The sequence below is a fragment of the Harmonia axyridis genome, chromosome X (assembly GCF_914767665.1).
Source record: "Harmonia axyridis chromosome X, icHarAxyr1.1, whole genome shotgun sequence".
NCBI classification, from domain to species: Eukaryota; Metazoa; Arthropoda; class Insecta; order Coleoptera; family Coccinellidae; genus Harmonia; species Harmonia axyridis.
The window spans coordinates 34,798,293-34,803,614 of NC_059508.1; the positions used below are offsets into that span (position 1 = coordinate 34,798,293).

Genomic DNA, 5,322 nt, shown 5'->3' on the forward strand with positions numbered 1-5,322 from the left:
AACCCGCCACCTATTGGTTTTGATCTAATAAAAGCGCTCCTTCCGTTCCCGGTCGGAGCTCTATTTGCATGTATTAGCTCTAGAATTACCACAGTTATCCAAGTAAATGTGGGTACGATCTAAGGAACCATAACTGATTTAATGAGCCTTTCGCGGTTTCACCTTAATTTGGCTTGTACTGAGACATGCATGGCTTAATCTTTGAGACAAGCATATGACTACTGGCAGGATCAACCAGGGAACTGCGTGCTTATACGATCGGTCCACGAGATTGCCGGTATGGCCAAACCCGTTCGCCTCTCGTCATGTGGCACTAGCCATGTCGATTGACTTCGACTAGCGCCGCACATCAGTAAGTGCAAGTCCTCGACGAAACGACGTAACAGCCCCCAGTCAGCATGAGACTCAAGCTATATATACATCATCATCATCTCGGACAAAACACCGATCAAAAATGAGAAAGTTTCTAGAAACAATCCCTCGCCAAGGCGTCCATATATAATACGAACCCCCGGCTATCAACTAATTTCTTATACACATTCCATCTCGACCCTTCGCTATACATGTGAATATAACGACACGGTGATTCGAGATTCAACAATATTTGTCGCTCGGAACGAATTGAGTGGTTGCAAATTTTTTGTGAACATAACCCGCAACGGGCAGAGGATCACGATTTTAAGGTTGGTCGCTTAAAGGCCATTCGACTACAAAGAGACGAAGCGGACCGCGACCTCGCTGCATGAGGTTGACGAAAGCGACCCAAGATGCGAAAGCCGAAACCAACACACCTTGCCAGTACCCAAACGCCGAGGTCGGATTCGGGTCTACCACTTACCAACTGAATATCATCCTAAAAAGAACTCCAAACAGTCTAGGACAGGACCCATTCTCCACCCCTTCTATATATGTCAGGAGAACCCCGGATTCCCCTCCAGACACGATTTAGCAAACTTTTCCCGATCGATCCGACCCACCGAGGCCGTTTCGACCGTTCGCCGCGCCTACTAGAGCTGATTTCTTCGGACTCCGATCAGAAAATCCGCCGATGCATGTCGTTAACACCTAGTCCGCCTCGTCCGATCGATCGAGGCCGTTTCGACCGTTCGCCGCGCCTACTAGAGCTGATTTCTTCGGACTCCGATCAGAAAATCCGCCGATGCATGTCGTTAACACCTAGTCCGCCTCGTCCGATCGATCTAGGCCGTCTCGAACCACCCATCGCGCATCGAAAGTCGCATCTCTCGAACTCCGATCCGGAAATCGGCCGATGCATCACGTTAACTATTTCTTATATATCTAATATAATATACATGGAGACGGTAAGAATTCTTTTAATCGAAGATATACATATACTTCTCATCAATATCCAAAAGCTTATCGAAAAATAAATTACTCAACTTTTACGTGAAGAATCGTTCACCCAAACCTTATCCCCTATATATGTCAGGAGAACCCAAGGTTCCCCTCCAGACACGATTTAGCAAACTTTTCCCGATCGATCCGACCCACCGAGGCCGTCTCGACCGTCCGCTGCGCCTACTAGGGCCGATTTCTTCGGACTCCGATCAGAAAATATACCGATGCATGTCGTTAACACCTAGTCCGCCTCGTCCGATCTATCTAAACAGTCTCGACGCACCCAACACTCTTTCAAAGTCGGATTACTCGGACTCAATCTGAAAATGGACCGATGCATGACGTCAACACTTAGCCCGCCTCGTCTGATCTATCTAAGCCATCTCGACCCACCCAACACGCCTTCCAAGTCGGATCACTCGGACTTCGATCTGAAAATCTCCGGACTCATTTTTATGAATATCCCCAGTCAGTAAGAACGTTATTTCGCCAATATATACCAACAATAAACCATATTCCAATAGCTGAACCAAAAATATAATTCCCGATCCAAACGTTCTGCATCGCCCAACGCGACCACCTTCCCTATATATGTCAGGAGAGCACAGGGTTCCCCTCCAGACAACACTTACGCTCTATCCCCGACTCTCGGTCGATCGATAGGCCAGGTCAGCGGTGTCTGTTTCGGCCGAAGCTCGGACTTTGGTCAAAATGTTCCGATACAAAATTTGAACCAAGATAGATACAGATATGATTCCTTCTTAAATATACGTTGATTATCGAACAGAATATGGTAAATATTTTGCGATGACCGAGGATTTCATGAATTTTTTTTTTTTTTCGAAAAAATTTTCTATTATCGGAATTTCCTCAAATTTCATTTGGTTGCCTCCTAATGCTTATTAAAAATGATAACCAACAATCAGAATCATTATTTATCATTTATTTCAATTTTTATAATGAAAAACGTTCACGTCCTTTCGCGCCTCTCGATCGTCGTTTACGTGATGCATCGGTCAGCCCTAGTTTACGTGGTGCATCGGTAAGATCGAGTTCACGTTCTGCATCGGTCTGCCCGAGTTTACGTGGTGCATCGGTAAGATCGAGATTACGTGGTGCATCGGTAAGATCGAGTTCACGTTCTGCATCGGTCTGCCTGAGTTTACGTGGTGCATCGGTATGATCGAGTTTACGTTCTGCATCGGTGTGATCTAGTTTACGTTGTGCATCGGTAAGATCGAGATTACGTGAAGCATCGGTATGATCGAGTTTACGTTCTGCATCGGTCTGGACTCTGAGATATATTTTCGACGTGAAAATGTTCCGATACAACTTTTGAACCAGGATAGTTAGAGAGATGATTTTTTCTGGGATGTACGTTGATTGGGGAATGGATTGTGGAAAATAACTTGCCATGACCGAGGTGTTCTCGAATTTTTTTTTTTTTTCGAAAAATATTTTCTGATTTTGGATTTCACTCAAATTTGATTTCGTTGCCTTCTAATGTGTTCTAAAAGAGTAAATCAGTAATCAGAATCGAAAAATATTTTTCGGATTTTTTTTTTTTTGAAAAAAAATTTTCTGATTTTGGAATTTCCTCAAATTTGATTTGGTTGCCTTCTAATGTGTTTTTAAAGCGTAAATCAGTAATCAGAATCAATATTCATTGTCGACTTTAATTTTTATAAGGAAAAATGTTCACGTCCTTAAACGCCTCCCCATCATTAGCCCGAGTCCAAGTCGATGTCAGTCCCGAGCGGACGGTGTCAGATACTACCTATCGCCCCGGTCTGGACTTGGCGAGGTATTTCGACGTGAAATGTTCCGATACAACTTTTGAACCAGGATAGTTAGAGAGATGATTTCTTCTATGTTGTACGTTGATTGTGGAATGGATTGTGGGAAATAACTTGCCATGACCCAGGTGTTCTTGAATTTTTTTTTTTTTCGAAAAAAATTTTCTGATCTTGAAATTTCCTCAAATCTGATTGCGTTGCCTTCTAATGTGTACTAAAAGAGTAAATCAGTAATCAGAATCAATATTCATTGTCGACTTTAATTTTTATAAGGAAAAATGTTCACGTCCTTAAACGCCTCTCCATCGTTACCCCGACTCCAAGACGATGTTAGACCGGAGCGGACGGTGTCAAATGCGACCGATCTCCCCGGTCTGGACTTAGCGAGATATTCCGACGTGAAATGTTCCGATACAAAAATTTAACTGTGATAGTTAGAGAGATGGTTCCTTTTGTGATGTACGTTGATTGTGTAATAGAATATGGAAATAAACTTGAGATGACCGAGGTCTTCTGGGATTTTTTTTTTTTTTCGAAAAATATTTTTCGATTTCGGAAATCCCTCAAATTTCATTGAGATATGTCCTAATGTGTTCTTAAAACTTAAATCAACAATCAGAATTAATATCCAAAAGTTATTTCATTTTTTATAAGGAAAAACGTTCACGTCCTTTCCGCTCCCAAAAAGTGAGATATCATAGAAAATATCGCTATATTTGTTGTTTACGGCCATACCACGCTGAAATTGCCAGTTCTCGTCAGAACACTGTGCTGAGAGGTTATACCCAAAATCGCTCCGTAGAGATAGTTGTGGAATTTGTGAACGTTAAAACTGACCTGTGAAAGTGACCGTTGTGTTAGACCAGACGGCGCCAAGCCGCATTCCAGAGCCAAGAATAGACTGAGTGAGTGACGAAATTTTACCTGCTCGGGTCCGAAAGGCCCTGAAACGGCCGAGTTTCGCGTGAAACCGACCGCTTTTGAATTCCTTTTTGAAAGGAATTTCAAAAATTTTATCAGAACTTTATTAAAATGATGGACGACCAGGAAATGAAACTCCCTTCAGATTCATCTGATAATGAAACTGACCCCCCGAGAGTCGCCAAAAAGAGAAGTCGAGTTGGAGATGTGGAAAACCCAAACTTCACGCATCCAACAACATCTATCAGGAAAAGGAAGGACAAAAAGACAATCCCTGTAGAAATCAAAAATAAATTTAACTACCTCAATCCAAATGAGGTAGAAGTCAATGCAGCAGTCAATGAAATTAGAAAAAATCAACGGAAACCCCCGCCAATAGTGGTCAACGGCGTTTTCAAAAAACATAACAAAACGGTGGCCGACATAACGAAAGTTATAAATGGCAAATTTTATATTAAATACAGTGCCATGAACTCCACCGTCTACACCGAGACGGTAGAAGACAGAAAGAAGCTTGAAAAATATTTTGATGAAAACGACGTGAAATACCACACTTACACCCCAAGGGAAGAAAAAACTCATGCTTTTACGCTGAGGGGACTGGATTCTGATCCAGACCTGGAAGAGATTAAAACTGAACTCCAGGAACTAGGAATTCCGGTTGTGGAAATCCACAAACTAAAAGCAACGAAATCACCGGCGTACATGGTCGTCACCGGAAATACGATAACGCTCCGGAAAATACAGAAGGAAGTCCGCGTTATTAATTATACAGCCGTTCGGTGGAACAAATATTACACAAAAAGGGAAGTAATCCAATGTCACAACTGCCAGATGTGGGGACATGCCACGGCCAACTGCCATAGGACCCCAAACTGCCTCAAGTGCGCGGAAAATCACGCGACTCGCGAGTGCCCAAAAACAATGAATACGCCGGCAAAGTGCGCGAACTGTTTCGGGAGTCACCCCGCAAACAGTACCGAGTGCGCGATTTACGTGAACATCTGCAACCGCAGGGCGAGGAACGCCAAAACCGCCGCCCCTGCCGCCCCCAAAGTTTACCGCGAAGCTCCAATCCCGGCCGTGAATGTCTGGGAAGAAAGGAGAAAGGCCCAAGAGGCCAAACAAAAACCGGTAAGTGGCATGGCCAACCCCCAAACCACCCCCAAAACCCCAACTTCCCCCCCAACAAACAAAACTCATGACACAAATAACACAAATAACTTCCAAAACGCGTTTTACGAGC

General features: G+C 43.5%; 1 non-coding gene across 1 annotated transcript in view; it reads right to left on the reverse strand.

The window, feature by feature from the left end:
• The window catches only part of LOC123687504, a 1,906-nt gene extending 1,665 nt beyond the window's left edge, over positions 1–241 (reverse strand). Inside the window, exon 1 of the ribosomal RNA XR_006749226.1 lies at positions 1–241. This exon is cut by the window's left edge and continues 1,665 nt beyond it. This is a non-coding gene — a ribosomal RNA (small subunit ribosomal RNA).
• Positions 242–5,322: the final 5,081 nt, after the last annotated feature.